The sequence below is a fragment of the Varanus komodoensis genome, unplaced genomic scaffold (assembly GCF_004798865.1).
Source record: "Varanus komodoensis strain SLA01 unplaced genomic scaffold, ASM479886v1 scaffold87, whole genome shotgun sequence".
NCBI classification, from domain to species: Eukaryota; Metazoa; Chordata; class Lepidosauria; order Squamata; family Varanidae; genus Varanus; species Varanus komodoensis.
This window is the reverse complement of record NW_025336565.1, coordinates 196,756-207,285: the sequence shown is the minus strand read 5'-3', so window position 1 is coordinate 207,285 and position 10,530 is coordinate 196,756. Positions and strand designations below refer to the sequence as shown.

Below are 10,530 nucleotides of genomic sequence, written 5' to 3'. Positions count from 1 at the left end.
CTCGGTGCCTGCCTTCCGCAGCCCGGGTTTTATTTATACACCCGCCTTCCTCCAGGCTCGCCCCCCAAAAAGCGCAAGAATGGCCACACATGTCTCCCTCGTGGGTGGCGGCCTCACACAGAGATGATGGAGACAGGGCCCCTAGGGCGGGGAGATCCGGCAAAGATAGGAGATCGAGTCTGGTGAACGAGTTGGCCAGATGCAGAGAAAGGGGCGTTGGTTCATTCTGCACCCATGCATATTGGAGGGGCAGCAAAAGGTTTGCATGCTGAACATCCCTGCTTCGTCCTAGCTGGCAGGTTCTGCAGCTTTTGAAAAGACAAAACGAAATACTTCCCCGCCACAACGGGGGTGTAGTACTTGCATAAATCCCAGATCTCAGGTCAGTTCCTGCAACCTGGGCTTCGCATGTGCTGGATTGCACGAGGCCAGGTGAGCTTGCGAGGGCAGGAGTTATAATCCAGCAGAGGCTGACACTGGACGTGTGGCAGAGCCACAACATCCTGCTGTCAGTGGGATTTCAACATGGCCATTTCATCATCACCATCATCCGCAGCAATCAATCTTCTGGAGACATTGGCTTCCAGATGTTCCCGATGAACCTCCCTTTTAAAATGTGTCTGTTGCAAAAGCACAGTTACAATCTTCCTTGCGGAATCACCTTTCTGTCTCAATTAATCCTGTAAGAATGTATTGTATTCAAGACAGTAAACTCCCAACTCAAGCCAAAGCTATTATGTGAAGGTGTCTCCCAAGACCAGCCTTCCCTGACTTGTTGCCCCCAGGTGCCTGGACTTTAACTCCCCTCAGCCGCAGCCAGTGGTCAGGGAAGATGAAAGATACAGTCCAAAGCATCGAATCAGCTTGGAGCAGGCTGCCCGGATGAACTGCATTGCGCTTGGCATCTCAGGGTTCTCTGTTCCACCCATCCACCCTCTTCATCTCACTTCTTTATTTTGTGACTTATTTCTCACATTTATGTCCTGGTTCCTGACAAAAAGATGAAAGTTGCAAGCATAACAACCAACGTCGGCCTTCAGGTATAACAATATGGCACAGCAGTGAATAATCGATCTACTAACCAGTAACAGCCTAGGTTGCTGGAAAATTCTGCCTCTGACTGGGTGGGTTGCCTGGCTCTTGAGCTCCAGCCATCCTCCCCAGGAACCTCAGGACTCAGGGGATCACTTTTGGAGCCATTCAGGAGTGGTTCTGAGTGGCTGACATATTCAGGACAGAAAAGCTGTTTTCCTGAACTACAAGTCTCTCCAGGTCCTTGGGGTTTTGTGTGGTTGGTGAAGCGTGCGGCTTGATGAATTGTGTGGAATTATTTTCTCTCTGTGCTCTGTCCTGCTCTGGGCGAGCTCCTCACAGCAGCTTGGATGGCATGTGCGGACCTTGGAACAGGGGGAATGGTTCTGCTGCCTCCTAGTAGTGAGCTGGACAGAACGGCCGTCTGATTCTGAATGACTTTTCAGACTTTGCGTCCCTTTTGGTTGTGTCCTGCCTTGCTGTGGAGCAGGAGGGCAGCCTGGTCCGGGCGGCTGCACCTGGGGAACCTTCAAGCTGTGGCCAAGGGTCGCTTATTTAGTTTAGTCTGATATGCTGAATGACATGCTATGCTGACTGCGAAGCTCATGTGTAGCGTGCAGCCTCTTTCCGCCCGAGGGGCAAATCTCATGTGATGAAATATAATGCCAGCATATTTGCGCGATTGGGCCCGCTTGCCTCAAAATATGGACTTCCAAGCTAGAAAGTTCAGACTCTGAAGGTGAGGTAGATGAAGAGGAGGAGGAGTTGGACTGTACGACTGAAATGCAAGGGTTAATGGGTGAGATTAACCAGGTGGCTTCTGAGAACCAAACAGCTTCTGATTCAGGTTGAGGCACAAAGAAGAATTGGCGGAAGGAGCATGAGTTCATTAACCCAGATTCATCATCAAGCCAAATAAATGGACCTATTAAATCATGTTCAGCAGCCCTACCATCTAGTTCATAAGTAACATGAACCTCTCTGAGGGTGGAGCCAACTCCTTTTGGAGATGAAAGAGGGAACCTCCCTGAGGGTGGAGCTGGACCCTTTTGGAGGAGAACACAAGAGGGGGATTCAGTTTGGAATCAGCTTCTAACATGGGAACGACCTAACTCCACCGATTAGAGGGATCACTACTTTGGTAGATGCTGATTATTAACAACTATATTATTGCTCACTCAGTATTGCAAAGCAAGCTCTGACTGGCCAGCTTAGCTCAATAAAAGGCTGGACTTTAAAAGCCCTTTACCTTGCTCTGTTGGAAAGGGAAAAGGGGAGGGACATGTTCACAACAGCATTGCAGCTTGAAGCTCTTCCTGCCAGATTGTAAACCTTGGGAAAGGCATTTTGAACTGTTTGACTGAGAAAAACACTGCAGGAAAGCCAGGAAACCAAATGATAAGAGCTTGGAGGAAATGATTGTGCAAAGAAAGAGGATGGGGAATCCCAGAGGGCCAGATCTGGACCTAACTTACCCGATCCTGTTCTTTTTTACTTTTGTGTAAGACCCAATCCATTGCACAGAAGCGCGTGAATGGGGTGGGGGTTTACACCTTTCCCTTCAGCACTTCCTCCCTAAGCTCCCTGCTCAAGCCCATGATCAAGAAAGGAAAGGGAAACTCCATTAGCACAATTTCTTTTTCTCTCTTAGTCCCCGCAAAGGAAAGGAGGGCGGAATAGAGGTGCTGGAAACATTTAAGCTCCCTAACTGCATGCTGGTCTCAGTCTGGACCATGACACGGTGTGCTACACCAGAGTAAAAAGAAGTTGGTATTGGCAACGGGTTGTGCCTTTCAGGTAATGTTTGGGGGCTTCCCAGGGGTTCAGGGAGGTCCCTGAAGGTTTGTGATGTTTATTTACAAGAATCCAGGCTGATGCAGCCTGCAACACTGGCCCAGAGGTGACTGGGTTACACCCACGCCTATTAGGGTGAGATGTATTTTTTAAAATGTAAATCACACTGTTTCTGACCTGCCTCTGTGGGGCACAAGCTAGTGATATGCAACTTGGTCTCCTTGTTTATCTTCATTAACCTCCCTAAGCAGGGTGGGGAGGTTATCACACCGAAAACTCCCACAGACAGGTAGCTCCATCGCCTGCAGAGCTCCTGGGAGAGAAGGTGAAGCAGCGGGACCTAAAACCCCCTCTGCACTGCTTTCCCCTGCTCCAGCTCTACCCACTGTGTTGCTCTTGAGAAGCAGCACTCTGCCTCCCCAAACTTTTACCGTTTTGCTACGCACAGCCCACTTCTCTGCTCTGCTTGGCTTCGGTGCCAGGGGGAAAGAGAAGAAAGGTAAGAACTTGGGAAGCAGTCCGCTGGGTCAAGTTCTGGTCCTGCCTTCTGTCCACAGAGTGGCTGCCCAGCTGCCCACAGGAATCCCAAATGCAGGACCCCCCAAGTCCTGGCTCCGTTCACAACATCGCTGAGCCTTTTCTCAGGCTGATTCCTTGTGATTTATCCAAGAGAAAGACCCACCCTGTGTCTTTACACTAGTATAGTGATGGTCTAGAAGGGGCCCATCCCCAGATTTGGATGAAGAAGGTTCCAGGCTTGGGTGCCAGGATTTTCAGGGAACCCAAGCCGCCCCGAGGCTTCGGCGAATGGGGCGGCATAGAAATTTTCTAAATAAATAAATAAACCCCCACAAGCAAAACAAAGCAAGGCAGGGCAGGGCAGGGCAAGGAGCACCAGGGCTCTGGCTCTGCAGCTTCCCTTTTCACTGCCATAGTCTACCCTGCAGTCCAAACTCTCCTTCTCTTCATTTCATTCCTTCCAAGTAGGTTGGGATGAGAATCCAAATCACCCAGTGGGCTTCATGGCTGCGTGGGGACTCGAGCCGAGACCTCCCGCCTCCCAGTTCGGCACCTTCACCTCTGCACCACGCAGGCTCCAGCCGTCATTGGTTTTGGAGGCAGGGTCCCCAAGCCTGCAGAAGGAAAAGATGCGTCTATTCCCACGGGAATGTGAGGAAATAAAGAATAGGAAAGCAAGGTGCCCTGCACCATATGAAAGCAACCTCTGTTCTGCGGTGCTCAGCATTGCTTCAAAGGTTGCAGCTGAGGGGGAAACTCCTTGCAGGAGAACGTGAATTGCACCACGATCAGCAGACCTGGTTCTCCTGGACCAGCTGAGCGTATTTTTAAAGGGTTATTTGTTTTTTCTCCTCCAGAGGGAGAAATGACCTTAATAGAGAGAATCCTACTGAATCCCAGTGGTTTTCCATGCATGGAGCTGTGGAGGATTTTCTCTCCTCTCCTTTGATCTGTCTGTCTGTCTGTCTGTATTTATTTATTAAAACATTTTTATGCCGCCCCATTCGCCGAAGCCTCGGGGCGGCTTACAACAAAAAATTAAAATAGCATTTTAAAATATATACAATAAAATACATATATATAATATAAAACAAACACTATAAAACAAGCCGCCCTGGCCAAATAAAATTCAATAATATTAACATTTAAAATACTGCTTAAATAAAAAGGTCTTCGCCTGGCGCCGAAAAACAAATAACGACGGCGCCAGGCGGACCTCTCTGGGGAGCACATTCCATAACTTAGGCGCCACCGCTGAGAAAGCCCTCCTCCGAGTAACCACCCTCCTAACTTCTTCCACGGAGGGCTCCCAGAGAAGGGCCTCTCCCGCCGATCTCAGGGGGCGGCTGGGCATATAAGGATGTAAGCGCTCCTTCAGGTAACCAGGACCCAAGCCGTTTAGGGCTTTATAGGTCATTACCAACACCTTGAATTGGGCCCGGACTTCAATGGGAAGCCAGTGAAGCTGACGGAGGACTGGAGTCATGTGAACATAACGCCCAGTCCCCATCAGCAGCCTGGCAGCTCTATTTTGGACCAATTGAAGTATCCGGACCGTCTTCAAGGGTAGCCCCACGTAGAGCGCGTTACAGAAGTCCAGACGGGAAGTCACCAACGCTTGTGTCACTGTCGCAAGGCAGTCATTCTCCAGATAGGGGTGCATCTATTTATTGATTTTGTTTCTTTACTGCCCAATAGTCAAAGGCTGCACCTCTGATTCATGGCAATTCACAAGCAAAGATACAATAAAAATGGCATTAAAGAGCATAATTATGACAGCAGGTTTTCAATATACCAAACTTTAAAAAATGATTTAACAGCTAAAACAATTCCAGTAGAACCAGCCCCGTCCTAATAATAATAATAATAATAATAATAATAATAATATAACATAAAATAAAAACCTTACACAAACACTGCAGCAGGGTTAGCCAGGGAGCCAAAGATCATCTTCAATTGGCACAGAGAAGATGAGAGGCTGATGCAGGCATGCTTCAGTGTGGAGAAAATTCAGTTTATTTATTTAATTTATATACTGCCCAGTGGCTGAGGGGGAGTGCAACCCCACGCAGAACAGGATGAACACCATCCATCAATTATACAAACCTAACTGTACAGTCCTAAACATGTTTAGATAGAAAAAAGTTCTTAGAACAGTAGGACTTTTTCCCTAAACATGCAAAAAGTTATAGGGTCCTGTTGTCAACGTTTTTTGGACTGAAACTAGCCTTTCCATAAAATAAGCTGAACTCTTTTAGTAAACAAATATTAACAAACCAAGGTATTATTTTTCTTGATTCCTGACCGGTAAGAGAAATAAATCGGATCTTTTAGCATGAACATATTTCGCATCTCAAAGAGAACCCAAAATCAACCTCCATGGCTTTGTCCCAAGGATGCTATTGGAGCAGCGAGGTGGTAGATGGGTCAGCAGTGAGATTTCTGCTTGCGAATTCTCACCATCCTAAAAAAACACAACTGCCACTTGTAGGTCTCAAAGTCCCTTGGGGGAAGCCATTACATTCTGAACAGGTCTATGATGCTGTAGATCATCCTTCCTCAACATGGTGCCCACACCATTGGCTTTGACTAGGGCTCCCATCAACCCCAGCCAGCAGGGATGATGGCTGGGGGTTGTGGGAAACGTAGTCCAAGACCTCTGGAAGGGACTGTCCTGGTGTGGTGTTTTAGATTCATGATATGATCTAGATAGTTAGCTTTGCTCACTGCGTACTGATGGCAGCTGGATCCTGCTGCCAGAAGCTTCCAAAAGGGAAGATTTTAGGTCTAAGTTTATGATACATTCTTCAGCTCATGGAGTTTATGCTTGGGAATATTTGACTTTTGCAAAGGATCATGCCTCACTGCAACCACATGGCTTGGAACCCGTTCGATTTGGCTCTGCATACACTTGCACTGCCCCGCACTAAGTTTCTGATCTGCTGTGAAGAATCGCAGAGCTGCCCAGCTGGCATGTGAATTGCAGCCGCTTCCCGGCATTGCCTCACTCGCTACCTGCCTGTAATGAGCGCTAACCCAATTACGCTTCCCATGAGCCTGCACGGTGCTGAAGCTGCCTGAGTCACCCGCTTGGAATACAGAGAACCACCTATGACTCAGCCGCTAAGCTTGGGATCAGGTATCTGGGCCAGTCCCCCCGCCCTGCCCTCCATAATCCCAAGAACGTAAGAAGAGCTGCTCTGGATTGGGCCCACAAGCAGGACCGGAGGCCATGGCACTCTCCAATGCATGTTCCCCAGCAACAGGCCCACTGCTTCTGATCCTGGAGGCAGCACAGAATCATGAGGACTAGTGGCCCAGAAAGCCTTCTCCTCCTCCAGGAATTTCCCCAGTCCCCTGCAGATTGGAGGCCATCCACCAGCGCTGGTGGCAGAGAGTTCCACAGTTTAACTATGCGCCATGCAAAGGAGTCCTTCCTTTCGCCCTCCTGAATCTCCCACCAGCCATGGGATGATCCCACTGTTATGGGGCAGCCTCTTTGGGCCCTCATATGATGACAGGAAGAGAAAAACGTCTCCCGCTCCACACCACGAATAGTTCTGAAGGCCTCTAGCCCGTCTCCCCTTGCTCGCTCGCCCTTTTTCCAGGCTAAAAAAATCCCAGGTATTTAGCCTGGAATCCTTTGGCACCTTCAGGCAGAGAAAGCAGGGTAACTATTTTCGCAGAGTCCTGGCTTGCTGCTGAGCCACACCAGGCTGGGCTGAGGTGGGTCACAAGCGGCACGGCTATTAAAGCATCCACTCAGCCACTGAAGCCAAGGCGGTTTCTCGCTGGGGATGACATGTGGTTGTTTCAAATCCTTGGGGAACTTCGGCAGAACAGCCGCATGCATGAAAGACGGGGATCCGCATGGGGAAATTTATCAACTTCCACAGCAGAGACTCTCCTGTGACTATGGAGAGACCACAACCCTTCATTGTGGTGTGTGGGCTGGGGTGGGTTTTTTAAAATATTATTATTATTATTTCATTTAATTATTTATTTCATTTCTAGGCTGCCCCATAGCTGAAGCTCTCTGGACAGTTTACAACGGTGCATAAAACAATACAATATTTGTAATAAAACAAATTTTAATTACATAAAATTTACATTACAATTTGCATAAAAATACAATACATATAAAAACAGTGTCAAAATGTGTTTTTAGTATTTATTTATTTAGCTAAAATCATACAGTGAAAATGACTCTGCAAAGGGAAAGGATTATCTGGATAAGCACCTGGGTGACCCAGGAGGTCTCCAAAGGCCTCCACCTAAAGGGCTGTCTTGATCCGGGGCCGGGAGGGCTACCGCAGGGAGGTTGTTCCAAAGATCGGGGGCCACCACAGAGGAGCCTGCTCTCCTGATGCCATTTTCTAGCCTCCCTCTGGACTGGGCACATGGATGATGTCCCGAGTGCTTAGGTTTTAAACCTTAAGGAAGTTTTCGACCTGCATGAACGAGTGGAGAGCATCCTTTAGGTCTGGAAAGTCTTCTCTCTCGCTCTCTCCCTCTCCCTCCACGCATGAGGACTGCACACGTGTGAAACTCAGAGAGAGCATTTCCCGTTTTCTCCTCCCTTAGTGGCTGGGTTTCCTTAGGTGTGGGAAGGAGGAAAAGCAGTGGAAACTGGTGGCTGAAGGAAACATAATGAAGGAGAGAGAGAGCCAGGCCGGTGTGGTTCAAGGCAGCAACTCTTGGCATGGAGAAAGGACCTCTTGAACATGCAAGTTGGTGCAGGAGAAGGGGAAGGGCGTGCCGGACGTGCCCATGGCGGGCATGTCGTGAGCGGAGCCGGCTGGTGCCGGAGGTCAGACTAGATGGCCCCGGAGGCCCCTTCTGACGCGCTCTGTGTTTCTAAGGTTTGCTAGGTTGCTGCTCGTATCTCTGGACACCTGGTGCTCCAGAGAGGGGCCGGGGGCTCCTCTAAGCCCTCTTCCTTTGCAGAGGGCAGTGCTTGGGCTGCAGTCAGAGCCCCACAGCTTGGCCCCCACCCCAAATGACTGTCCAGAGGGGGGCTGGGGATGAGGGCACTAAAGCAGCGGGTGCAAACCCCACTCGTCCAGCTTGCCTCCAAAGGACACTGCAAAATCCTGCCGCGCCAGAGCATGCAATCCAATCTATTCAAACTCGTCAGACAGAAACTCGCAGCTGAAGGATTTGCAACAGGCATTTCTCAAATGACAAACCTACGCAAGGAGGAGAAAACAGCAGCTTGACACGGTCAGGCAGACCGGTACAGAGGCCCATCAGTTGCTGCTGGACGACCCCAGAAGAGAAAGGGAAGAGCACCCCTTGCTGCCCCCCCCCGGCCCCCTGTGCACCAGCAAAGACCCCCGAAGTGAGCCACGGATGGCATACAGCCCGACCTGGACTTTTCCATCTCCCAGGCCTGGGGGTGTGGGTAGTTGCGTACTGGCAGAGGCCAGTGTGGGAACACTCTGGCTTGCTTGGATTTTTAAATTACCCAGATACCTGTAGTTCTCTGGATGGCACCCAAATAAATTCATACGTGGAAACTGAGGTAGTGCTTTTGGCTAGACACAGAAGTTCATGCTGTCCTTCGCTATCTTTTAGCATCTGTCCTCAGTTGTTAGCATCCCACTGTTTTTAATATTTGAATAAGGACGGTTGGTGTTGGAATTGTTTTAATTGTCAGCTGCTTAAGTAAGAGCTCCTTGTACCTTATTATTAGGGTTGCATTTATTTATTTATTTAGGATATTTGTATGCCGTCCTTTGCAAGAGCCTCAGAACGGCTTGCACAAATAAAATACAAATATCTAACATAACATAAATTAACGACCCGCTCTGATTTATATCCTGCCTTTCTTCGAGCAAGGAAGTCGAGGCAGCTTGCAAGATTCTCCTCCTCCCCATTTTCTCCTCACTGCAACAACTCTGTGAGGTAGGTTAGGCTGAGAGTGAGGAACTGGCCCAACGCCAGCCGATGCGCTGCCTCATCGGGGTAACCCCGAAATCACAAAAACGCGATTTTGCACGCGCTTGATGGAGAGAGCGGAGGCTCTCCAGAGCTTGCACACGCGTCACGCGGCTTGCCCGCTTTCGCGCTCTCCCGAGCCTGGCGCGGATGCATTCACACGCATCCTCGCCCGCGTTAGCGCTTCCTCCAGGGCTTCGCGGGGCCGATCCCCCGATTTCACGGGGCGCGAGGCAGGAAAACGAGGCCGGGCAGGTCCCACCGAGATTCGAACTCGGATCGCTGGATTCAGAGTCCAGAGTGCTAACCATTACACCATGGAACCTCCGCCGGGGCGCGCCGGCGAGTCGGCCGCCCTCTGCTCGTCAGCGGGGAAAGGCGGGCGCTGCGGCGGCCAATGGGCGATGGGCATCCGCGCCTGCTTTGCATTCCCCCCGCCCCTTCTCCGTGCTGCCCCGCGCGCGCTCGGCCGCGAGGACAAAAGGGACGCCGCGCGGGCTGTGCGCGCTCGGGGGTCGGCGCGGAAAGCGCGCTGCGTGCGCGGAGCACGTCCTCGCCCCGGCCCCGGCCCCCCTTCCTCCGCCCCCCCTTTAATGCATGATTGGCGGAGGGCAGGGCGACCCTTGCGCTCCCAGATTGGGGGCCGCGCGTCCTCTGAGCCCCCCGCCCCAGGGAAGAGCCCTGCCCCCCCCCCCACGCCGCCCTTCCCACCTCGGTGCCTTTTTACTTTTCCCCATTCTAAGATTTCCCCTTCCCTTCCAAACCGCCCCTGCAGCCTGTTGGAGGACGAGCTCCCCGGCGGCAGCCAGAAAAAAACAGGTTTGTTTCGTGCTGCGCCAGTGTTACAAGCAGGGCTAAAAATTGGGGCGGGTCGGTGGAAAAGTGCTGGAAGACGGGGCGGTGGGCAGGAGGGTGCAGAGGGCCGGGGCGGAACCCGATTTGGAAAATAAAAACGCAAGGCTTTTGCTTTTCCTTGCCTTTTGTCATCTTCACCGCCACCACCAAAAGCAGGCAGGCAGCAATGGGGGTAATGCTTAAAACTTGAAGTGCAGCGATCGGCGGTGCGCGAAGGATCGCACAACATCCTTGCCAGGAAGAGTGGCAGATGGGTTCGCCTGTCCCATTAGCTCCGATGCCGAGGGAGGCATGTGCGGAACATAAGACGGGTGGGCGACTTGTTGTGGCCTAAAATTCCCAAAAACCTTAGCGTAGCCAGTGGGAAGGGATGATGGGAGCTGCAGGCCG

General features: G+C 50.8%; 1 non-coding gene across 1 annotated transcript; it reads right to left on the bottom strand.

Moving 5' to 3' along the window:
* Window positions 1-9,538: 9,538 nt before the first annotated feature.
* TRNAQ-CUG lies at window positions 9,539-9,610 on the bottom strand. The gene has a single exon. It is a non-coding gene; the product is annotated as a tRNA-Gln (tRNA).
* Between the last annotated feature and the right edge of the window lie 920 nt (window positions 9,611-10,530).